The sequence below is a fragment of the Aplidium turbinatum genome, chromosome 2 (assembly GCF_918807975.1).
Source record: "Aplidium turbinatum chromosome 2, kaAplTurb1.1, whole genome shotgun sequence".
Taxonomy (NCBI): Eukaryota; Metazoa; Chordata; class Ascidiacea; order Aplousobranchia; family Polyclinidae; genus Aplidium; species Aplidium turbinatum.
The window spans coordinates 23,659,132-23,685,144 of record NC_137473.1 but is presented as its reverse complement, the minus strand read 5'-3'; the positions used below and the strand labels follow the sequence as shown (position 1 = coordinate 23,685,144).

The window sequence follows — 26,013 nt, the reverse complement described above, 5'->3', positions numbered from 1 at the left end:
AACACAAATAGTTGTACTACTCCAATTTTTAGTCATCCACATTTTCATAAAGTTGGATCATTTCTTTAGCATCCTGTAGGCTACCTCACTGACTGCAGTAGCTGATGCAAAAAAACATTACCAGTAGGCTACCTTATCATTTTTGTGTTGCAGTGTGGACCATTTATCGAAGATCCCAGTGCCTTAACAGTTCTGCTGCTGGAAACGAGTTAGCTCGTGCAATTGTGATGTAATTTAACGTCACATGATGTCACAATGCCCCAAAAATCCTAATGTGTTGCCAGTCTGGGGGCCTGACAGGTTGCTTCAATTTTAAACCAAAAAAAACGATTTTTAACCCATTTCCCCGCCAAATTCTTAAAATTAAATAAAAGTCAAAACACCAATCAGTGTGAACAAAGCTTGAAATTCAGCAATGACTTTGAGGTCTAGAAATTCTTAGACTGGGATAATGATGCCAGGCTACTAGTATATTGATCAATGCACATAGGTCATGTAAAAGAGCTTACTTTTTATGCAGCAAGGTAATTGAAAGATTCTATTATTTTTTAAGGTTTAGACTAATTTACCTATTCATTTAAAGTCACTAGACTAGACTAGGGTGCGGCTGATGCCCCGTAAAATTTAAAACTTGATTGTAGCAACCCTAACTTTTTTTTGGAAGTGAGGCTTGGTCTACAAAGCTTAAATATGAAGTTTCAGCAAAATTGAATAAGGTCTAGGGGGTCCAGATTGCAATCAAACTTTTATAGGATTATCGATTTTCCCAAATTTCAATTTTGACATTAAATTGAGTGATTTATGTTTAAAAAAACATTTGAGTGATTTTTGTATATTCATTGCTCATGTGATACCAGCTAATTTTTGTAAATTATTGCAAATTATAGTTTTTATGCTGTGAACAGAAGCTTAGGTTTCATTTAGAACAAGTGTGTCAATTTAGGGGTAATTTTGCATACTTCGTGCAATGGAATTTCTGAAATTTTTGCAGAATTATGGCAAACGTTCTAAGTTTAGGCAAAATCTGTGAAACATACTTTGCAAAAAGTTTTAAAAATGGTGTCTTTGGATTGCAAATTCTTTGAATGAATACCCTGTTCAGAACATACCATAACTGACACTAGAAAATCAGAGTTTTATACTTTTAATGCCGTTTACCACGGCGCTGTGTACGCTTTAACCATAATAAATTTAATATAAGCACTCCTTTATTGCTTTTGAGTTAAACTTTAGATATTACGAAGTGACATTCTAACATTTGTATTTCAGTACTCTGTAATACATAATTGCATATCATTTCACCACAGGTTTTCATCTTAAAAAGAATTACTTCACCCACATGGTGCCTACACGCAGCCTAAAGTAAGGGGCGACCTATATCTTCTTGAAGTTGTATACAAGCACCAGTTTTAATGCCCTGTATTACAGCTAGTTGTGTCAAAATCAAGAGATGTAACAAAATCTTTGCAATTCCAATCTTCAAGCAACTGCATAGTAACTTTGGACACAAGTGCTCCAGCTGTTTCTGTTGAATGGGTTGGAATTATTGGAACACCCAACAATTTAATGCCACCGATGCCAGATATCAAAACTCGGAGATTTTCATCTTGCTTCTACTTGCTGGTTAAAGTCTCCAGAAGCTTTCCATCCCAACGTACAGCACCAACAGCAGGTGGTGACCACGCGGAGAGAATTTTTTATGAGATATGTTGCGCTGTTTCAACTCTGTGTCTGTGTGACTGAGATGGATGAAGATTTAGCTTCAAAGCATCTCCAGAACAAGCTTGAACCATAGAATGGAGAGTAAGAGATAAGGCAGTTGGTGTAATGCTGTTTCTGATAGCTGCAGAGACTAATCCTGGAGATTTCATTATGTCATGAGAAATGAACATGGCTGTTCCTGTTTTTGATCTTTCATGAGAGTGTTTTTCCTCTACCTCACAAATCATTGAATATGTGCAATTGTGCATGGCTCGTTGTCCACGTCATCCTCATCCTCAGCTTCTAAATGAATAGCATTATTTATGCCATTAACTCGGGTCTCCTCCTTTGGCGGCTTTGCTACTCGTCTATCTTGTTGTTGTGGCCTGGTACTGATCTTTTTAACTTTTGCTTCTAACACTTTATCTTTTCTAGCCATACTTGCTTCCCGGTTGCCTTGTATACTGATAAGGAATAGCATGTCTTCTTCATTGCTATTTTTTTCATTACATTGCGTGGCCAGAAAGGAAAGGTTTTGCTAAGCTTTTTCTGAAATTTTTGTTCTTGTATATTTTTAGTGGTTTGCCTTTGTCTCTCTTAATCTTCATTTGAAATTCTTGCTTGTAAAAAGAAATTATTTTTTTTTGACATTTTTTGCTTTGCAACTGTAGAAATGTTAGCTCACAAGTAAAACGTAAAAACTTGCTCAACTGTACTGTAATTACCTGCCTTCCTGATAAAATTGTTTGAATTAATTTGAAAATCACTTGCTTGTAGGTTGGTAACTTGCTACGTTTGATACCTTGATCTGCTTTTGTGGTAACCGTAGCGAGTAGAACATACCGAGGGTCATGTTGTGCATGAGAAGACATAGCCTAGCAAACTTGTTTTCGATTAAATAGCCTACCAACTGAATACAAACTATGCGTATTGATTCTGGACTGCATTCTGCAATTGATAAATACGATTCTATGAATGTTTCACCACATAGCATACTAAATGTCTAAGGTAATTCACCATTCCTAAGTTGTCACAATTAAAATGGTTAGGAGCCTTGTCTTGATATAGGAGAAGTGCTCTGTAACGACTCCTTACATTTAACCTTATTCTGAACCTGGGAACAATGCCTTAGAAATGATCTGCACTTACTAGACTGAAACTTGAGGTATTTGACTGAGCTAAACAGCACGGTAAGTCATTTTGAAGGTATTATGACATCACATAGGCATGTTTTCACTTTTAGCGATTCTCAAGGTAAAGCTGACAATAGTGACCAGGAAGATTTCAGTCACTCACATTTAATAAAAGTTGTGTATTGTACTGGCTAATAGTAATACACAGACTATGTTGTTCTACTGCTTAATACTTGCATTCTCCAGCAATTACATATCAAGCATATTTTGCAATAGGTTGTCACGTAACTTCTCAAATTAGTGTTTGGCTGTCTGCTTGCAAAACCTTACTTGTTAAAAAATAGTATGGAAAATAATAATAGCCTACTGTGTGAAACATTGCAACTGTGGAGCATAAATGACCTTAAATACAGAATTTACCATGATAAATGAAGGACTATGTAGCAGTGTAAAACTACACGATTATGGCAATTAAGTACCAAATTTTTCAATTTTCAATTCAAATCTGGACCCCCTAAACATTTATAGATTGATCTTAAACTTCATAAATATTGTTTTTGTACCAAGTGTCACCTATAAAAAAAAGTTAGGGTGTTTTGCTTCAGGTCGGGGCATCAGCCGCACCCTAGACTAGACTGCTTACTGGTACTAGCTAGAAGTCCTGTAGGCTATCTAACCCTAGTCGCTAAAAAAATCCAAGCAAGCATTTTCTTATGAATATAGGCTATGACTATGCTATGATGTCAACAAAACTTTTGAATGTAATGTAAAGGCAAACCAAACGTGGTAGCCTATAGGTTTCATCGAAAGGAAATATGCTTGCAATCGCCTAGTTGGTTAAGTTAAACTTCGGTAGCCTACCGTACAGTAGCCTAGCTACCGGCCAGCATAAATTGTCATTTTTACATCGTTTCATCGTCGCCAGACGTTGAAATCGTGTAAAAAAGGAACTTTTGCTGATCAGGTATAAGTTGCAACTGAGAAATATTTACAAAAGCCATTCGATTTGTTCAAAGAACCGAATTAGCCTAACAGTTCGTATTTACATTGATTCAATGTTTGAATACGTTGAATCACTCGGTCTATCGTTTTTTTTTTTACATTGATTTCACGTCTGAACAGGTTGATTCGATGCAAAAAAAAAACTGTTTTGCTGACTGGCGCGCTTGTAAATGCAATGGTCATTTCGACGATCAATTGCAACACTGATTTGCTCCAAAATTTCAAAGTGCGTTTCAATAGTTTGGCAACCCATTTTTTCATTACCATGGCAACCAGAGAAAAAGGAGAACTCCTCTCACTTTTTCAATACGCTGGCAGCTAAAGCCTTAATACCGTGCAAGCTCTGTACAAACTTAAAAACCAAAAAAACCTAGATTTACCTAAATTTGAAATAAAAAAACTTAAAACCCAGATGTGGTCAAAAAAACCCAGATCTAGGTCGAAAAACCAAGATCTGGCATCCTTGGCTGCAAGCCTACAACACTGCTTATCAGTGTTGCCAGATAGTAGATGCTTCAAACTACCAAACACATTTCAAATTTTTCGAAACTGACCAGAGACTGACTGTCAACTCACCAAAAATGTTTTCCAAAATTCTGCCAACTCAAAATTTTACTGCCAAACAACGTAAAATTCTGCCAAATCTCGAATTTGGTAGTGAAATTTACCAAATGGTAACACTGCTGCTTATCACGAAACGATGACGAAAACGGTTTAACAATCAGCGATATGTCACGTGATACAATGGCTTAATATGATTGGTTAATTGTGGATACAAGTGGTTTTGGAAACAAAGTGTGATGGCGCGTAAGCGGTTTTGGAAGAAAACGCAATATTTAGTGTCGAATTTGAAGCAGAAAGAGAAGGTTTTGGAAAAAAAGGAATGGATAGTAGGTACCTATGGTAATACTCTACCTAATGACACTCTAAACTCAATTTTGGTAAAAGTGGCGCCTAAGCGGTTTTGGAACTGGGCTCTTCAAATGTTGATGGAATTGGTTGACCGCAGACTTTTTATAATGTAAAAAGTGTCATCTACATATCTCACCCAAACTTGCGGTGGTGTATGCAGGGCCGGATTTAGCTGATGGGGGGCCCGAGGCACTTTTAGATCGGGGGACCCCGTGCAAAAAATTTTTTTGCGCCTACGGCGCGAAAACCCATCTCTACGTCGACAGTAGCATCAGTCCAGTACCGCACAGCATTTTGCAGAAACTTTAAAGGCCAAAAGGAAAAAAATAACACAAAATCACATTTTTTCCACATAGGGGGGCCCTTCAAAAGTCGGTGGGCCCGGGGCAACTGCCCCCTCTGCCCCCCTCCTAAATCCGGGCCTGGGTGTATGGAATGAAGCGATGGCAGTGCGCTCAGTGTATTTCATGAAAATGTTAGCCACGACCGGGAAAATGCAAGAACCTATCGGCGTACCATAAATTTGGCGATTAAGAACGTTATTATAACAAAATGCAATGGACTCAAAACACATTATCAAAGCTTCTATGACGTCATTCATAGAAAGTTTAGTGCGTTCGTGTGAAGACTTATCTTGCGAAAGTAATTGAGAGATAATCTGCAAACATTCTTTGAGAGGAACGTAAGTAAATAAGCTCACAACATCAAAAGAAACAAAGCAATTATTGTAATCAACAGAGGTGTTTTTGATTAATTGTACAAACTCAAAAGATTTTTTTACGGTGTATCCTTGGTTCAACAATGGCGATTCAACAAATTCAGGTTCAACAATGACAATGGCGAAAACCACGCTGAGATATCCACCAAAGCAGCGGCTAAAATCAAGAAAGCCATTTGTACGCGCTGCACAAGACCTTCTGGCAGCCTCTGGTGGAAATCCTAGCAAACAGTGGTGTCACGCGGCGTGGTGTGAACAATGGTCAAGCAGCACATCCCCACTTCGCCAAGTATTCAGATCCACGCCCGAGAACCAGCTGGGCCATGGTCTCTCTAGACTTGCCTCATCAAGGCGTAACCGTTTGCTCACTGGTGTTGGACGCTATGGTGCAGACATGTTGCGCTGGGGCTTGGCAGAAAGTGCTACTTGTGAGTGTGGTGAAATGCAGACGGCAGCCCACATTATCAAGGATTGTCGGCTATTCAGACCACCTCATGGTATGGAAGGCCTAGATTCTATCGACGACGACACCAGACAGTGACTAACCAACGGATGCCCTGACATATATAGCGACAACACGAGAGAAGAACAACGGCGATGAAATGTCAATTAAAAATTTCAATAAATTATAAGTAGGCGAACCGATAAAGGACAAACAATAAAACAAAAGATATTCATGAAAAAAAGTTAGCTGCTTTACGACAATCACAGCTCTCAGAAAGAAATGACACATCATAGTTGACAAACCGATGGGTGAAAAATCTAAGCCAGAAAGAAATCACTAAACGTCAAGTCAAAGTGTTGAAAAAGGGTCACAATTTTGCCATTTAGCCCAAATTGATTCCGAAATTGGATATTGTAGCAGCAACAGAGAAAGGATACAGATTACAGAGGTGTGAATGACGCAGCTGGTGTTGCAACGGTCAGATCAAAGATTACTCAAATTCTGAATTCGGCAAGACCCCCTCCACCCAATCTTCTTCCAGAAGAAATGACAGCTTTAAAAGAACAGAAATTTGACAGCTCCATCAAAATAATAAAAGCCGATAAAGGGAACGCTACGGTAATTATGGACAGTTCTGAGTATCATAACAAACTCTCTGAACTTTTAAATGACAATACTACATACAAAATTTTAAGACGTCAACCTAATCCTATTGCATCTATTGAAAAATCTGTAAACAAATTAGTTTGGCGATTTGCAACTAAACGAAAAATCACTATGCCAGTTTATTATCATCTTAAGTGTAATAAGAGTGTAACTCCGAAAATTTATAGATTGCCCAAAATTCATAAAAACCACACCCCTCTTCGACCTATCGTGTCCTTTATCGGTTCGCCTACTTATAATTTATCGAAGTTTTTAATTGACATTTTATCGCCATTGTTGAACCAAGAATACACCTAAAAAATTCTTTTGAGTTTGTACAATTAATCAAAAACACCTCTATTGATTGCAATAATTGCTTTGTTTCTTTTGATGTTGTGAGCTTATTTACTTCCGTCCCTCTCAAAGAATGTTTGCAGACTAAACTTTCTATGAATGACGTCACAGAAGCTTTGAAATTGTGTTTTGAGTCCATTGTATTTTGTTATAATAACGTTCTTTATGGTCAAATTTATGGTACGCCGATGGGTTCTTGCATTTTCCCGGTCGTGGCTAACATTTTCATGAAATACATTGAGCGCACTGCCATCGCTTCATTCCATACATACACCACCGCAAGTTTGGGTGATTGCCATATTACTTTAGGTCGTCTGTCAGGGGACACCCACCATCAAATTTGTCTGTCAGATACATTTTTGTGAAGCTTAACACTCATACATTAATTTTCAATTGGTTTTATCCGGTAACTATTTCAGCTGACCTAGCTCAAGTTAGGGGGGGCCACCTACTTTAGGTCGTCTGTTAGGGGACACCCACCATCAAATTTGTCTGTCACATATATTTTTGTGAAGCGTGACACCCACAGATTAATAATCAGTTGGTTTTATTTGGTAACTTTTTCAGCTGACCTAGCGCAAATTTTTTAGAGGGTATAAAACTTGTCTGTCAGAGCCCTCCCACCACCGAAAATGTCTGTCACATACCAGACAATCATGTAGAAACAATTTACTGTACAACCAACTAAGTTTCAAGCGGTCACTTTTTCAGCTAACCTAGCGCATTTTTTGGGCCATGAAAATTGCCCCCCATTCCCATACCCACCACCGGCGGCCCGGCAAACTTCCAGATTATGAGTACCCACATACCACCGGACATCGCTGTATGAATAGAAATTGGTAACTTTTTCACCTAGAGTGAAGGTCGCGGGCTCCCGGTCTAGTAAGCGCAGAAAACCCCCTCTCTCACACAGGCAGGTAGTAACAAATGGCTGGAGAGCTTTTACTGCGTGCGTGCAGTGGTGCCAAAGTAAGGGGGATGGGGGGATATATCCTCCCAATATTTTGACAGCATCCCCCCCAATAATTCAGAAAAAAAATAGTTGCTATGAAGTTGTACTTCGATTTAGTTGTTTGCAAGCATCTCAAATTGCTGTTGCTTTTCTTTTATTGATGTTTGATCACAGTTCTAAATTGTCTTGGATTTGACGCTAGACAATGAAGGACCTTCATTGAAGGTATTAAGGACGAGTTGGACCAGGCCACTGGCCACGGCACTGCAGTAATGAAGAAACTGCAGAAACGTATTTGGGACTTGTGCTGATTTTGCAGCCTTTGGCACTTATAGAGCAATTTAGTATCACGCTGCAAGGAGAAAAGCTCGACATTGACTCTTGTGAAGAGCTGTTTCAGACCCTGAAAATCACTCGAGAGAAATGTTGTGATTTGGAGTTTGAGAACAATTACAAAAATGCAGTTTCACTTCCGGAAAAAATTTGCTACTAATTTTATCACGCCTTTGCAAGCACCACGGCAAAGAAGAGTCTCTGAAAGATTGGGTGGAGGCTCGATGGCAGCTCCTGCAGACACTCAACTGCATTAAGTTATAAAATACTTTACAATCAGTTCATGGATAGAGTTATCTCTGAACTGACCGAGCGGTTTGAAAGTAGCCTGAATTCCGATTCTGCAAAGTATAAAGAACTTGCACGAATTTTCAAGACCGCTTAGTTCCTGAAATGGTCAAAAATTATCCAGAGCTGAATAGACAATCGATGAGTTATCAAATTGATTCATTCAGCAAGGCAACAGGAGCAAAATCTCTGTAGGCTACGATGCTAAAAAAGCTTACCAGGCATTGTCCGAGTTGGAAAAACCTCTCATTATTCTCAAATTTAATACTCCAGCTGATTAAGATCCTCTTTTTGCCTGGTAACTCTGCTGCTTGTGAGAGGTCATTTTCCAATCTTCGTAGATTGGAAACCTGGCTGAGAAATACTTTGGGACATGAAAGGTTAAATGCTAGCATTGTTTGCAACATTCACCAAAATATTTTAAATGACATCAGCATAAATGACAGTGCTAATGTATTTTCAATGTGCACTACCGTAAGACGCAATTCAGCTGTAACAAGTTCTTGTGATGTGTTTGAAAGTTAGCATTTTTGTCATAAATTTGCAGATGTTCTTCTGTAGCTTCGATTGTTTTCAATCTCCTGACTACTAGTGACTTTGTCCTATAGCGCACTAATACTTCTACATTCAACCCTTAGGGTTGAATGTAGAAACTAAACTTAAGCTGTCCTTAGCCATAAGAACTACTTAAGTACTAATCATGTCTTAAAACTGTATGCAGAAACTAAACTTTTGACTAAGCAATACTTAAGTTCTTATCAAAATGTTCAAAAGATAAGACTGCTACTGACCAGTCTTAAGTTGTGATTATTTCTGGCAGTGCCTAAAGTTATGGTAGCCTACACGTTAGGCTGATACGAGGTGATGGGGGGATTGCTTTTATACTGGTAGAGTTGCTCCGTTCGCTTTTGGTTGATTTTCTTTGGAATTTTTATGGTTTTGAGAAAACTACAGGAAATTTCCAAACTACCGACGGCGACCTCATGGGATTGCACCAAAGCACAGTTTGCAGAGCAGTTCACAGGATTTCAAAGTGTATTGCTAAAAGAAAATCTAATTTTATGAAGTTTCCTACCAACTTGGCGGAAGTCAAGCAAGCTTTTTTTGCTATTGCTGGGTTTCCTTTAGTTGTGGGTGCAATCGATTGCACGCACATACCCATAAAGTCACCAGGTGGAGACACCGCCGAAGTTGTTAGAAACCGCAAAGGTTACTTTTCTGTAAATGTGCAGGCAATCTGCACAGCAGATCGCATTTTTACGAATGTTGTTGCGTGATGGCCTGGGTCAACTCATGACTCCAGAATTTTTGAAAACAGCGTCATACGGGACAGACTCGAAACCAATGAAATAAACGGTCTCTTGTTAGGAGACAGTGGGTATGCATGTAAGCATTACATAATGACGCCAGTGCTGAACCCAGCTAACGATAGGGAACGAAGATACAACAGGAGTCACATTAACACACGTGTTCGAATCGAACAGTCATTTGGTGTACTGAAGCAACGCTTCAGGTGTCTTCGCGTTCCACTGCGGACACATTTCAGTAACTCCTTGGTAATAATAATAGCAGTATTCTGTCTGCACAATTATGCAGTTAAACGTGGACAACCACTTCCAGAAGATGTTGTTGAACAAGATGACCACAATCAAGGATCCGAAGTAGATGATGCTGCTCCTTTATCTTCCTCAGCAACAAGCTTACAAGGACGTGGGGTTCGCTTGCAGTTAATAAACCAATACTTCCAATAAACCAATACTTTCAGTTAATAGACCCTTTGGCAAGAGTTTATGCGACTATGCATGCTTGAAAAAACTCAGATTCATGGTAATAAAAAACTGGTATCAGGGAATTGAAGTGATTTATTATCATCGTTACCTTTAGAGGTTACAATGATGGTTCAGCAAAGTTGACCACATTTAATAATGAGGCATGTAAATTCACTGCAGGGGGTAACTACAATTTGCAAAAATGCACAAGTATTGTAGACTTCAGTTATGTAAATACAAGAGGAAAATACTTCACCGCAGTAAATTCTAGCGCGCTAATCAAATTGGGGGGGGGCTCGCAAGCGCGCAAATCAAAGTGGGGGGGCCCTGAGCAACTGCCCAATTTGCCCATTCTTATATCCACCACTGCAAACGGCTGTCGCTCCCAGTGACCAGTATGTAATTTGCAGTACTATGTCAAAACTGGATCGCTTTATACATTATTTTTAATTCTTGTTATTAGAAAGGGTTATTACAGCATACAAATGACCAGAATTAGAAGTTTCGTATGCGCAGGTGCTGCTTTGCAAGTCTAGTGTCGGTGATGTATCAGCGACGACGTAAGAAATTCTTACGCAATGCGACACGTACGTAGACTTAAGTCATTGACTGAAAACTTAAACAGAACTTAACTAAGAAGAGATTAAGAATACTTTCTGCAACAGGAAATCGACCAGGACTTAAACAATGCTTAGCTAAGTTCTTCTTAGCGTTAAGCAGTTCTTTAGTTAAGTTTAGTTTCTACATTCAACCCTAAGTGTAGTGATTCTAGTGAAGGAGAGCGCAAGAAGAAAAGTATAACTTCTGTTTTTTTTGGAAAAACTAAGTATTCATTGTAAGTTCATAGGTTCGAATCCCGCTGGAGGTACCAATTTTTCTTTGCTTGTTTCTTAATCTTGCAGCAGTCATTCACAAGAGCACTGGTAGCGCTTTTATCTCCACGATTTCTTGTCTGTATATTATTATTAGGCTGTTAGCAGCTAATTTACCGAGGTCCGGTGATTGTTTAATAAACTTAATACCAGAACCACTAAAATTGTGTATAAAGGTATGCATCCTCCCCAATGTTCAAAATCGTCTAAACTTTGATAAAATTTTAATTTATCCCCACAATCCTTCATTAACTTCGGCACCACTGCGGGCGTGCCAACAACAGTTTTTTCATTTGTGACTTTTGTCCAAAATTGACCAATGGTTTCTTTCTTAAAATAGTTCATCAATACACTGTCGCACTGAATGTCAATAAACTCCTCTTGAAACTCAAAAATGCATAGGTAGCCTTCCTGTAGGGTATCTACATCAATAGCAAATGGATTGCGCACCCATTCCAAGGCAAATCCTTTGCATTTTTAGGGATAATCAAATCAAATTATCGCATCAATGAACCCAAATGCCTTTCTATGACAAGCTGAACATCGTCAAAGCCAAACTCCGTCTTGCAGTAACTGTTTCAAAACAGTAGCCTAAATGATGCTGTTTTCTGGGACACGATCTTTTTCCACAAATTCAGCTTTTCTGTAAAAGCAATCAGTTTTTCAAATACATCGACCAACATTATGTTTGGTCCTTGCAAAGATTTATTCAAGATAATCAGCTGCGAAAATATATCAGAAAGATACACCACAAACAAAAGCCACTTTTGATCAGCAAACTTTTCTACCAAGCTATACTTCTTGTTTATTAAAAATTCATTCACCTCCTTGCGCACCTTTTTCCTTCTTTGAAGAGGATGTGGGAAATGCATTAATTTTTCATTTGATAAGGTTTAAAACAATTAATTGTCCAAGTTTAGCAATTAATTGTATTTGTTTGGGGTGGTTTTTGAAGCAACTAATTGTTACAATTCCCTAGTCTAGTGTTACTGTAGGCTACTGTTGTGCAGGGAATGGGATGGAATGGAATGGAAGACGTTTTTTCCATCTTCCATCCTGAGATTTTCTTCCATTCCATCTCCATTCCATCTTAGAAATCTTCCATTCCATCTTCCATTCCATCTCAGAAATCTCTTCCATCTTCCATTCCATCTTCCATCTTCACATTTTGTGATCTCCGCGTTGAATATGCCACAAACAAACTTAAAAACCATAGGCTAAATTTAAGCTAAAAATTTAACAGCAGTATTTTCCTAAAGATTACGTACCATTTGGTGTTATAACTAGAAACGTAGATTGATTCTATAAATACAGAAAGAAACAACACCTAGCAAAGTTAAAAAAACTGTTGTAGTAGTCTACGTTGGCAGGCCCTGATTTAGGGGGGGGGGGCAGAGAGTGCAGGTGCGCCGGGCCCCCGACTTTTGAAGGGCCCCCCTACGTGGACAAAATGTGATTTTGTGTTATTATTATTTTATTCTTTCAGCCTTTGAAGTTTCTGCAAAGTGCTGTGTAGAGCAGTATCGGATTAATGCTACTGTAGTTGTAGAGGTGGTTTTTCGCGCCGTAGGCGCGAAAAAATTTTTTTTGCACGGGGGCCCCCGATCTGAAAGTGCTCCAGGCCCCCCATCAGCTAAATCCGGCCCTGCACGTTGGAGAAGATAACAAAGTACCTAACGAAAATACTTGAGAAGCATCGCAGACAATTGGTGTAATAAAATGCATGTCTTGATAAAGCGTTAGAAAGTTAATGATGGAATTGGGATGGAATGATGGAAGATTGTCTTCCATCCCATCATCAAGATCTTCCATTCCTTTCCATCCTTGACATTTTCCATCTTTCATCCCAAAATCTGTCTTCCATTCCATTCCATCTTCCATTCCATCCCATCCCATTCCCTGCTGTTGTGTACACTTCACCGCAAAATGCGTGTGGCAAAATCATCGAGTGAAACCCGCAGCGTAATTAGAATAGCAGAAATTACGAAAACTAAATTAGTGGTAGGCAGTTTTAACTTTGCTCAAGAGACATTATTTTTTATCATCACATCTTACAGCGACCCAGCCAAATGAAACGGCGAACCAAATTTGGGTCGGGACCCAGGAGTTGAGAAGCACTGCCTTATGGGGAGTTTCTGAAAAAATTCGGCGTATCTTAAATAAAATTGGTGTAAAAGTCGCTTTGAAACCTTTCTTGACAATAAGTAAATTTTTGCCGTCTTTAAAAGACAAAGCGAAATCTCAAGTTTGGTGTACCAAGTTTCTTGTGATGAGTGCAATTTAATTTATGTTGGCCAAACCAAACGAGATCTTAAATCTTGCATTTATGAACACAAAAGAGCTTTCAAATATCAACGCCCGGAACATTCTGCTCCTTGCATGCATGCCATAACTTCAGATCATAAAATAACTTGGAGCAATTCTAAAATTCTAAAAGTTGAAAGTGATTATAAAAAGCGAATGTGTTCTGAAAGTTGGTTCATCAATCAAAAGCCTCATGTGATGAATCGCAATGATGGCATCTCTTTTCCTGCGATCTACAAAAAACTATTGTAAGATCTTATTTTACGTTGTTTAAATTGGTTTCATGCTGATTGTAAAACTGTGCAGCAGTGCGTACAAAACTCGATTCATCATGATGACTCATGCCGTTCACTCTCCTCTCCTGTTGTTATTTAAGTTTCTTGTTGATGGTTAACAATCAAGACCCTTCTTCTAAGTTATTTCAAACTTTGCGCGCGATAATTTTTTGTCTAGAAGCTGAATTTTCTTTTTGCATGTTTAGTTGATTTCAGCAACATGATCCTGTGTTTTGCCATGCTAGACTGGTAGTCACTACCTGGTCTAGCCCCCTGAAGAAGTCAGTCGTGTCTGATTGACGAAACGTCGAAATAAAGCAGATTGTCACTGTATACATCTGGTGATAGTTTAGCTTAATTAAATGCCTGGAGAACAGCCTCATTCAATTTTCAGCAGAGTCCAGAGACTGGAGTCGCATGGAAAAGCATTGGTGAGTACCATTGTTGTTAGCATTTTTGATAAAGCATTAGATGATTCAATTAGTCCGATGTAGTACTATTAAATGCAATATATAATTATTCATAAAGTTAGATTTTAGGACACACCTGGGCATTGGCGTAGCCGGGGCGAAAGGGGCCATGCACCCCCCAAATTTTCAAAGTTTGGATTCAGAAGTTGAGCCCTTTGTTGAAAATATAATAAAATTTATATCGTTTTCCAAGACGTCTGGCTATTAACACCCCCCAGGACTTGTTTTTTTAGACACACAGAAAGACACCAATAAATTTTGCAAATCGCGCAAAGTTTGCGCGATTTACGCTTTTTTTAACTAATTCATGGAAGCAATTTCAGAATCGCTTGCTCTGTTGGGTTTTTGTGTAGCTGAGTTTTTGGTGTTCTCTAACTTTAACCGCAGTTTTTGCCCGTTTGTGTGTAAGAGTTACCTTTAATAAGTTAATAGCTGTTTATCTGCTAATAAATTTCATACAAATATTACCCTAAAAGTGTTTCCAGAAAGCGCTATAATCCATTATTTGAGTGTAATTTTGCAAAAATTTTCTGGGAAGCATGTCCCCGGACCCCCCTAGAATACGCGTGCCTGAGGCACGCTCAAACCCCCCACCACTTTTATTGCTTCCCTTGCTCAACCCACCGGAATACGCCACTGCACATCAGGTGGCAATGTCTCAAATCAAACACTTTGTCGTTCTCTTGAATTCATCAAATATTTGGCCCCCCTAATTCTTTTTCTGGCTACGCCACTGCGTGACCTGGGTGTGCAGGGTAGTGATTTTTAAGTTAGTTTCGATAATACTACATAGATAATCTACTGTCTTTTCAAGGAAGTCAACTTTTTGTAGCAAGCTCGCGCGGTGCGTTTTTTTTGTAGGGTTTATTTGTTTTGTTTTATATCGCCAGTTTTGTGGCTCAGACTGCTGTGTTGTATCGCAATTTTGCAATTGTGGTAGGCTAAGATATAATTAACCAAATCGATTAGTTTTCACATAAAATCTCAAAAACACACTAAATTATTTGGTCAAGTTTTTGTTAGGTCAATAAGGTCATTTTTACATTTTAAAGTAAATTGTTTTGAGTTTTCAGGTCGATGAAAACTTGCTCGAGTTGTATGGAATGGGCTACATCAAATTTTGACAATCTTTTTTTACTCCAAGCACAAGCATGGTCTGAAATTGAACAAACGATGGATTGCGTGTAAATTAAATGTGATTAAATCCAAAACGTCTATTACGAGATAATTTATTTTTTGTGGCCCGGCAGCAAATGCATCGCAAACTTGTGGTCGCTGACCTCTTCTGTACATCACTGTTAAGTTTAAGCGTTGAATGAATATGGACGTCGCCAGTGTTTTTTTTGAGGTGTTTTGGGGGACCGAAACGGTCCCCCAAATTTCTCCAGCGGTTTCCCAAAATTTGGACTTGCAACTACAGTAGAAAAGTAATGGTTGTTTCTCGCTATGTCTTAAGCAAATATGGCTATTTTTTGATATTTAAATGAAACACTTGCGGTCTCTTAAAACTACTTAGCGGTCGCCCAAACCAAACCTTAAAAAAAAACCTGGACGTCGCTATTATAACATCACGGACAGGAAGCTAAAAGCTGCCGTGCAAGATGAGGCTCAACAAGATTGTCATATTGGAGTTTTTAATGCCAAGTTTGAGAAATTTGGCGTTTGTTTTAATGCATTTTTTCTTTTTCAGTTTGGCCTTTTGACATATTTTTGGCGTTTTTGGAATTTTTTTAGCATTCTAAATAGAAGTTTAAAAAACTTCGGTAGTAAAAATTGAAAAATGATAGAAATCATGCTGTTGACAAAATCAGCTAGCTCAAAATGTAATAGGATAATGAAAAGCATTATCAGGATGCGGGCTTTTCAAACCTGATGTTTTATAATTAATCACTGCGAATTGGTAAAACAGAGTTTTTTACACTTCTATTTCAAATGTTAAAACAATTCAAAAAACGCCAATATGGCAATCCTGTTCGAGCCTGATCTTGCACGGCAGCGTTTGGCTTTCTGTCCATGATGCCAGGCGCGGATCTAGGATTTTATTTTGGGGGGGGGAGCCAGAAAATTTGAAAATGAATTAAAAAGTAAGAAAAAGATAAAACAGATATGAACAATCAGTGGCGTAGCCAGGAATTTGGGGGTTTTGACGGCCGGCGGGCGAAGCCTGACGGCGTGTTCGCCGAAGGCGACACCCAGCGGCGGGGGGTCTGCTTTACGAAAATTTTATGAATTTAATTTAATTAATTTATTATAATTTATTAATTTATTAATTTATTAATTTATTTAATTTATTATTACACATTTAATTTATTATATTTTATTTGGGCCTCCCCCAGAAAATTTTGAAAAATTACTTTGAATTTGGTGCATTCTGAGAGCATTTTCAACAAAAATATGGGTATAAATATTCCTGTAAAATGGTGCTGTCCGGTGGCATAGCAAAAGGATAAGATCATGTTTTCTTCGGTATTTTTTCGGTAATAAAGCTAATTGATCTCTATGTTTTCTTGTGTGTCCGACAAATTGTTCGTAAGCAATTGTTCGTAAAGCAATTGTTCGTAAAATTAATTCTTCGTAAAACAATTCTTCCTAAAGCATTTTTTCGTGCATGCAGTTAAAATTTGATGTAGGCTATACGAAGAAATGCTTTACGAAGAATTGTTTTACGGATTTCATTTTACGAAAAACAGTTTACGAACAATTGCTTTACGAACAATTGCTTACGAACAATTTGCCTATAACCGTTTTCTTATTGCTAATTCCTGGCTGAGATGTTTGAATGTTTGGTATTGGCAAAACTCGCTCTTTTAATGCAGTTTCGCTTAAAATTAGGCAAACTTTGGTTTAGAGACATACAGTAGAGACCAGGGATGGAGGAACCACGTGGGCCTCGTGGGCCTGGGCCAGGGATTCATAGTATAGGGATCGCCAACTCGGTTGAATATCCGACAATCGGAGTGTAAAAGTGCTGCCAGATAGTTTTTATATTTTTAGAAAAAATATTATTTTGGCATTTTTAAAGTAGTAGTTGCCCAAAACTTGCCCGTAAATAAATATTTTAAAACTGATCTAAAGCAGTTTTATTGTTCACTTATCAAACTATCATATTTTTGGCAAATTTACCTTCTCTTGTACATAAAACATATTAAGCCTACTTAAAAAATAATTACCGGCTTCAACACTTAAAACATGAAGCCATTCCTGAGGTGTATTTTAATTTTCTCAATTTTTTTTATTCTTAACTGGTTTCTAATAATTTTTTTTACACCTGCAAGTTTTATTTAAGTTTGGTACATAAATTTAGAACATTCTTATTGCAAAGTTACTCAACTACAAACTACTTTAACTCAATCTTGTGCAACTTTAAACTTCAGGTTAGTTTTAAACGGACAAGCTTTGGGCAACCACTACTCTTTAAAAATGCCAAAATAATAATTTGTTCTAAAAATATAAAAAATATCTGGCAACACTTTTACACTCCGATTGTCGGATTTTCAGCCGAGTTGGCGATCCCTAAACTATGAATCCCTGGCCTGGGCCCACCTACTTTATTTTCTGGGTGGGCCTGGCCCACCCACTTTTGAAAGCCAAATATTTTTGAAAAGGTAGCGAAAGATTTGACCAAGATAACCTTCAGTTTTTTGTGATAGGCTATAGAGAAAGTAATTTTAGCTGCAGCAAGGGTAGAGGATGCAGCAACTTTCTCTCTAAAAGAAGGCACTTGAACCAGGCTAGATGGGGATATTGATGTTAATTCTCTCGAAAACGAACTCAAGCTGTTAAAATAGATAAAACATTTACATAAATCTATCAAAACTGATACAGTTTTACCTGGAAATCCCTATGTTTAATGCTACTGCAAAAAGGTCTTTTTCGTGCCACAAACTGGTGAAAATTACTTAAAAAGCAGATTAACCCAAGAGCTCTTGAACCATAGGATGAACAGTTGAACACATTCACAAAAACTTGATCGATCAGGCTGATCTCACCTCAATTTGCCAAGAATGTATTGCTTTCAATGACCGTGTTATTAACTTTTTAGGAAAAAATTTCAAGTGTAATACAATAGCAGTCACCTATATAGTGACAGTTGAAGGAACCTTGTTGTTGTTTGATACCAGCAGTAGGCCTATTATATTTGTATATTGGTGGTGCAGCTGTTGTGTATGCACTTAATACTGCAGGCTGTTACTCGCGGATAACTTTGCTAACTGTTAAATATGTGTAGGGATACCAGTACCGGTAGCCTACTCCTGGTATTGAAGCTTTGTGGTAATTAGCTGTGCTTTGTTGATGCCAGTGTTATGTTTGCATATTGGTGCTGCGGCTGTTACATATGCGCACAGCCTACTGTATAATGCTGCAGACTATTTATCCCAGGTGGTATTATAACTGTGTGTGTATTGTTTCTTTTTTATTTGTGTGTTCATCGCCATATTTTGTACAGCACTATAAAGCATAGAGAAATAAAGCATAGTAGCCTAACCTTAGCGGGTTTAACATACTCTATTACACACAAAAATATAAATAATTAAAATAAACTCAAACGCATTCCACACGTACGTAAAGTATTTGGAAAGCAGCTATGCTAAGGGGGGTCTGGGGGGCTTCGCCCCCCAGAAGTTGGATTGAATTTGACTGCTGCGCCTCTGGGCCCACCTACTTTTAAAATGGTTCCTCCATCCCTGGTAGAGACTGAAAGCATCATTCTCAATATCGTGACGTCACACGCGTGCCAAAAGGGGGGTTGTAAGCCCGCTGTGGGACTAATATAAGCTGTTTAGAAGCATATCAAACCATTCAACAATTTTTCACAAAATTTCGGGGGGGCCCGGGCCCCTTGGGCCCCCCCCATAGATCCGCGCCTGCATGATGCTATTCAACCTTCGAATTTGGTGTCGGCAATTGTCGAGGTAAATGCTGAAGTAATCTGACAAAGTATGAATTGCGTCGGCAAAAATAGTGCGGACGCAAATTTTGAACTCGTGTTGCATACAGAAACCCAATCAGCAAATCAACCTTTTTCACACTGATTCAACGCCTGCAGACGTTGAATCAATGCAAAAAAGGGCTGATGTTCGCCAGCAATTGCTTAACTGGGTGAAAAAGCGTGTCCAGTAGAGCGAAGGGAAAACTTTAACTCCTGCGTGAGCGATGGCTAGTAAGATCAAAACCATTGAATTTAAACAAAACTAGGTCAGTAAAATATGCGATGAAGACTACCCATAACGTTCTTCAAGCAAAGATACTCGTAATGTGTGAGAATTGAATTGAAAAATGATACAAAATAAGAGGTTTTATGGCTTTGGTCGCAATTATAAATATTACCCCTTTGACGTTCTCAACATTTGCTTGTTCGATTTTCGTGCTGAAAACGTCACACAATTTGAAAATGGTAATGCAAGTTACTGTTTAACGATGAAGATTTAATATTGCCGTTGGTGGTGGGTGTCTCGCTTTCGACTTTTCGAGCATTTTTACTTCATTTTTCTGTGTTTTTATTCTGTTAAAGTTGTTTTTCTTGTGTAATCAGTTGCCTGCATTAGCGACGTCTATTACCATTATCATTACCTAGCCAACCTTACATCATTATTTTATGCGGTCGCTGAAGTTTGAGGTTGAATGCAACGATCATGGAATGTTACGTATTATTAAGAACGATTTTACACACAAAAGTCAAAAAATTGATCGCCTAAAACAGTTCTTTTTGCACTCTTGAGCAGTAAATACTATTTTCTAAAATGTAGTTATTTTGTCTCGTGAGCTGTGCTTATTGCTTGACAAGGGCATAAAGTTGTAGAATCGATAGGAAATCATTAACTTTAAAAATGCGGTTTAAATTATGGCAAATAAACGTATTCAAAGTTTTTACTTCAGCAATTGAGGACGCCATTTCGTAATTTTACGCCGGCAATGATTTTGCTGGAGTAAAAATAAGCTAATTTTGAACCTTGGCTATTATAACGACGCCCACGAATTGAGCAACCAATGAATTTGACATCTCTTCAATGTTGGTATGTCGAATTATTTTTCACGTGGCCGGTAACACTGATACCTGTTTTAAAAATAGGTTTTTGTTCGTATAGTTGTGTTTTTAAAAAAGTAAAATTTCATAATTAATGATGCCTAAAGAGAAACTACACAAACTATTGTCATCACGTACAATAGCCTACGCCGCAATGCAATAATGCAAATGCGCCAGCATTTTGAAGATTTGTCGCAACAACGCTGTATCTGGCCCCAGTCATTCAAAACGAAGTAATGGAAAAAACTGATTTTTCCAGTAAATTTGGTGAGATTTCTAGCCGTAATAAATAAAAGCCAAGAGAGTCAGACTTCGAATATTTTTTCTCAAAAGTTTGTCAGTTATGTTTCAATCCATCGCAACATAGTCTTTCTATTATTCCTGTTTATAAGCTGTTTTCAAGAAATATAATTTATTTTATTGATGCATCCTACTATATTAAATGTTGAAGCTTTAAAAATTTTCAATTGTTTTTCAGGTCTCCAAACAGATGTTTTGCAAGATGTAAATGTCATTGATGAGGATATGTCTCTGTCAAGATTTGAAATTAAAGGTACGGTAAATCTAAAAATCTATTGCATTACTTTCTTTAGTGAGTTAAGCTGTCATATGTTGTTAGTTCCCTAAACTTATTTTGTAAAAAACCTTTATACCTAATGGCGGTGGGGTGGCGTAACGGATAAGGTGTGCGCTCTCCAATGATTCAATCCTTGTTCGATCTGGTTGTTGAAAAACACCGCTAACTTCCACCTTGGGTGCAATAAATTGGGTGGGCATAGTTTCTGCATGGAAGGCGGCCGAAGTCTCGTCAGTGCCAAAGGTTTAACCGTTTAACTGTCACGGGCTCTTTAAAGAGCCCAAGCCCTAAAAAATAATCACTTTTTGCAATCACCATTACTCTGGTGTTTGTTTTCCAAACTGCATGGGTCTTACTTTCTTAGAAAGAGGAACCTTGTATTGTCTAAAAGTTGAAAAAAATTACTTGGTTTGTATTTGAACTTTTTCTTCAATTTTCAATCAGTTACAGAGAATTTTTATTTTTTTGTGCAAAGTGAAGTTTATGCGGCTCTTTCGTCGCATAACACATAAACATTATCATGACAACGTCGCCTGCAAAGCTTGACACTTGCCTGACGTTTAGCAGTGACGTTTACCGCAGTTTAAATGTTTTTTTTTACATATCTAAACGGAAACAAAAAAGTCAAAAAACACAAAATTTTTGTAGTTTGTCAGAAATTTTAGTCATTTGAGGCATCTTTTTAAACGAAATACACAAAATTTGTAAACATATTGTAAAAGACTGTTGAAAATGCAACAACTGTAATGTTTTGATTTTTTTTTCTGGCAATTACCGTTCTCAAAATACGGCAGTACAAAATCAAAGCCTTGCTCAAGCTAAATTCTGAAAAATGCATCAACGAAAGGGTGGCAGTTAAAGGGTTAGCCTAATGTGAACCTTTTCTTCTCAATATTGCCCAAATCTTAGAATCGAGAATGGAACCACCTTTACTTTTACCCCTTTACCTAATGTTTCTTTTTCAACAAACTCTCAGTTTTTAGTGAATAAGCCTCTGTTTCGGCCTTTTGGGCCTCACCAGTGCCGTTATGACTCTTTATTGAGTGCTTTCAGTTTTATTTTAAAATTTAGCAAAAAACACCATTCAGTTAAAGTAAAATGTATTTCAGGTTTGCGACAAAAGCATTGACTGGCATCGAGGTACAAAAAATACAGCAAGCCAAGACCCACATGTTACTTGATTCTCTGGTGAAAGCACAAGATGATCATCAGCAGTGTCTAAGCGAGCCTCCTAGTGATCTTGTGCTTCCACTCAACAGCCAGGATGATGTGCTGTGCAGAACATAGAAACATTTCTAGAAGATAAAGATATAAGAAAACAGTTGGTGAGTTACTTCTAAAATATCAAGTTCCAGCTGCAGAAGGCCATTTTGTCTGTTTTTGTAGTTGTTAAGATCGTCTTGTTTAAAATAGGCAACATCTAAAATTATAATATTTTACAGGTTATGTTCTTTGGATGCATTGGAGGAAGAGATGTCTTCAGCACTGTTCAGAGGCTCATGAGCCATGTCATGACGAATACATTGGCAAGAGAGTTCAACATGACTGGAAGAAATTTTAAGCGTTCGTTTCGAAAATTAAGCCTTCTCGAAATGATCCAGGGTGAGGAGATTTAATGCAATATTGCATGAAAAAGGTTTTTATTACAGTGACGAAAAAAATCACAATTTTGTATTTGTAACAGAAGTAATTCGCAAAAACTTTGAAGAAATGATTTCAAAGTTTATTTGTAGCAGGATAATTCCCATTTTCTTTTCCAGACTGTTGTAATCAACGTAACTCTGAGTTTATCAAGCATGGAAGATGCTTTCAGAGCTTTTTTCAGTGCGATTAGTTCATTACTTTACGGGAAAAAGTTGCTTGTTACGTGGCTTGAGCAACCGACCTTTTCCACAAGACATATTGGTTTGGACCAGCTATTTGCAAATTATCCGAATGACATTATTATTTTTAGATGGAGTACGAAGAACCCACAACTTGTCCACAGCAACAAATTCAAATATCGATGCCGCTATTTCAGACTGGTTGAAATACGCAAGAGATTGGGATAGTGGGCGTTTGAGAAGAGGAAGACAGGAAATTTGATTTCAATTTGCCTCTTATGCCCTTTTCTGGACCGCTGTTATATTTAGCATGTTTTTTGTTTTTGCTGTGATGGTTAGAAATAAAAACAAACTTAATTGCCATCTGTCCTACTTTTTGCTTGTATGAATGCCTTTTCTAGCAATGTTGTACTGAGTGGAATGCTAGTATGATAGGTGATAAGGTTTACTGCGAATTGAGGCCTCGATCCCACGTTTTTGTGGTCATCATTATCAGCACAGATGAACTCGAAAAAAGTGAGTTAACTACACGCCACCATGTGGTCAAAGTTTAGAAACTTTTTCGGTTTGGTAATGTCGTTCTGTCTATCCTTTGTCAAAGTAGAATGTGAGCGTTTGATCGTAGATTAACAAATGGATGGCCAACGCTAGGCCCACGAGTAACCAAATCGTTTTCGCCACAGAGGAGATGATTGTAAATTGCGTCATTGATTCCACGTCGACCCAACAAAAGCGTTTGGTCATAGGTTGTGCAACAGTGCACCAACGTTGGTTCTACGATTAAACAACTCTTTTTTGCCACAGTGAGGATAGTTGTAAATTACGTCGTGGATCCCACGTCGACCCAACGAAAGCGTTTGGTCGTCAGGTTAGTCGCAGGTGGCAAATGGTTGTCCAACAGTGCAACAACGTTGGGTCTACGATTAGGCAAGCCTTTTTTCGCCACAGTGAGGATAGTTGTAAATTGCGTCGTGGATCCCACGTCGAATCAACGAAAGCGTTTGGTCGTCAGGTTGGTCGCAGGTGGCAAATGGTTGGGAAAGGGTTGGCCACCAGTGCGCCACCGTGGGATCGACGTTTAGCCAACCGATTTTTGTGACTGACGATTCGCCCACGTTGGACCGCTGGCCAAATATCTTACGCGCCAACGTCGGAAACCAACGGAGGGCCCACGGAACGTTTCCGATGGTCCAACGTTGGGCCAACGACACGTTGTTGTGCGGGTATCAACTTGAGAAAGCTCCAGCGGTGAATACCATGTGCTAACAAAGATGGCGGCTAGCAAGTTGCGACGGTGCCATATAAAGCGCTCTATGAGGCTTCTATTCTATTTCTATGGTTCACACTGAAAAAAAAGTGTTCACACTGAGAGCGTGAAGCGTGACCGAATCGCGCCACCGGTTTGGAGATCTCGATTTCAAGCGTGAAAACAGAAGTTGAATTATTTCAACTTTTCCCTTTCGCGCTTGACATGAGAACTCGACCTGTTCGACTTTCGAGTCGAGGTTTGGAAGAGGTCGGCTGATTGTACTCGCTTAGGCTATAGTTTGTCAGCAGTTTTGGCTCTGTAGATATTTTGTAACACATTATTATCAGCAGTCAGTTCAAATTCTAGCCAGCAGCAAGATGTAATTGATTTAACATACTGGCATTTAAAGATCAAAGCCTAGGAAAAAATACTAGGCCTATAATATTGCTGTAACATAAACCAGGGTCAGATCATCAAATCTCACTAGAATACTTAAGTGAGACTAAATAGTTGACAAATAATTCCAAATTTACAGAAAAACCAGATTGTTTTTGTTTTAAAACTAATCAAAGATACCGTAAGTTAACCTTATTTTTCCAAACATCCTCATTGCAAAAAGATCAATAAGGCTAATACAGTTTACAACTTTATACGGTATATAATTGGCAAATAAATGAAAGCGTAGTTCAGGTTTAGATGCATTATACTGAATTAGAATATGTAGGCTACAGTATTGTAGGCTATGCTGTTTTATTAGCCCTAAATCTATGAAGGCCGAGTGGCTATATTTGACTTGGCCTGCTACAATACAGGGCAGTACCGTACCGATATAACACAATGTACCGGTATTCGATATAGGCTAGGTCTATGATTTAAAAGTAAAATTTAGTATGGTACTTTAACAAACAAACCTAAGTCATGACATAGACTAGGCCAAGTGTTCAACCTGCAACCGTACGGCCGCATGCGGCCGTCGATAAATAATTATGCGGCCGTTAACACGTAATTTAATAAGCATGTGTTGGCGGCCGTGCCCTGTTTTTGAAATAAAAAAATTATTTCATTAATAAAAATGAAATGTATTTTAAATATTATACAGGGATATCTAGAACCACTGGATACCCTTGTAGCTTGTAATTATATATAATATTTCAAATTTTAAAACTTGAAAAACATTCTCATCATAAGTTTTTGTAGGCTAGGCTATATTGTTAAAATCGTTTTGAGACAAAACTTTTTCCTCAACCTAATTTCATTGTAACGGTAGCCTACATTCAGTGCCGGTCTTTGGGGTGTGCAAATCGTGCGATCGCACAGTGCCCCAAAATTAGGGGGCCCCGCAATTTAGGCTACTCAAAAAATGCAGTAATTTTTGTCATTTCCAATGGAAAAAAATTCAATTCGATTCACAAGCAAGTACCGGTGGCGGTACCGGTAGCCCATTCCTTGAAGTCATAGTTGCGGCTTTAGGGTGAGGCAAGTGCTGAGGGTGAGGCAAGCACCATTTTACAGTAATATTCATACCCAAATTTTTGTTGAACATGCTCTCAGAATGCACCTAATTCAAAGTAATTTTTCAAAAATTTCTGAGGCATTCCAGTCCAGACGCTGGGTGTCACCTTCGGCGAACACGCCGTCAAAACCCCCTCCCCTTTCAAATACCTAGCTACGCTACTGAATTGGATCATTGTCATTAGGGCCCACAAAGCATATTCTGCACAGGGCCCGAAATACCCTAAGACCGGCACTGCCTACATTGCATTATGTCCTTAAAAAGAAAAAGAACACTAGCAGAGGAGAAAAGGGTATTCAATTCCAAATGGGAGTTGGGTTATTTCATGATGGAGACGGCAGCGCATACTATGATGTGTCTAATATGCAGTCAAGTGGTTAAAACTGTTAAAGGAAATAATGCAAAACAGCATTTTTGTCGTCATATGTCACACCATTATGCAAAATTGAAAGGCGAGTCGAGGAAAATCTGTGTCGAAAATTTGAAGAAGAGTGTGAGTCTGCCTTTTCACGAATGAAGTACCTACAAAAACGAGTACCGAACAAATCAGGCTAACTGAGACTGGTGTCTTAACCGGTGCTCGTATGCAAAATCAAGGGAGTTGCAATGTCGCAGACTTTTATTGAATAAATTTATTTCAAAATGTTTGATAT

General features: G+C 38.3%; 1 long non-coding RNA gene across 2 annotated transcripts; it reads left to right on the top strand.

Moving 5' to 3' along the window:
* The first annotated feature begins 465 nt into the window (after positions 1–465).
* On the top strand, positions 466–22,954 carry LOC145764652 (uncharacterized). Of its 2 annotated transcripts, XR_014288500.1 has the most exons (6): positions 466–524; positions 13,910–14,134; positions 20,677–20,751; positions 21,885–22,100; positions 22,218–22,377; positions 22,730–22,954. It is a non-coding gene; the product is annotated as an uncharacterized LOC145764652 (long non-coding RNA). The 2 variants fall into 2 exon arrangements; XR_014288501.1 differs by lacking the exon at positions 466–524 and having other exon boundaries at positions 13,830–14,134.
* The last annotated feature ends 3,059 nt before the right edge of the window (positions 22,955–26,013 follow it).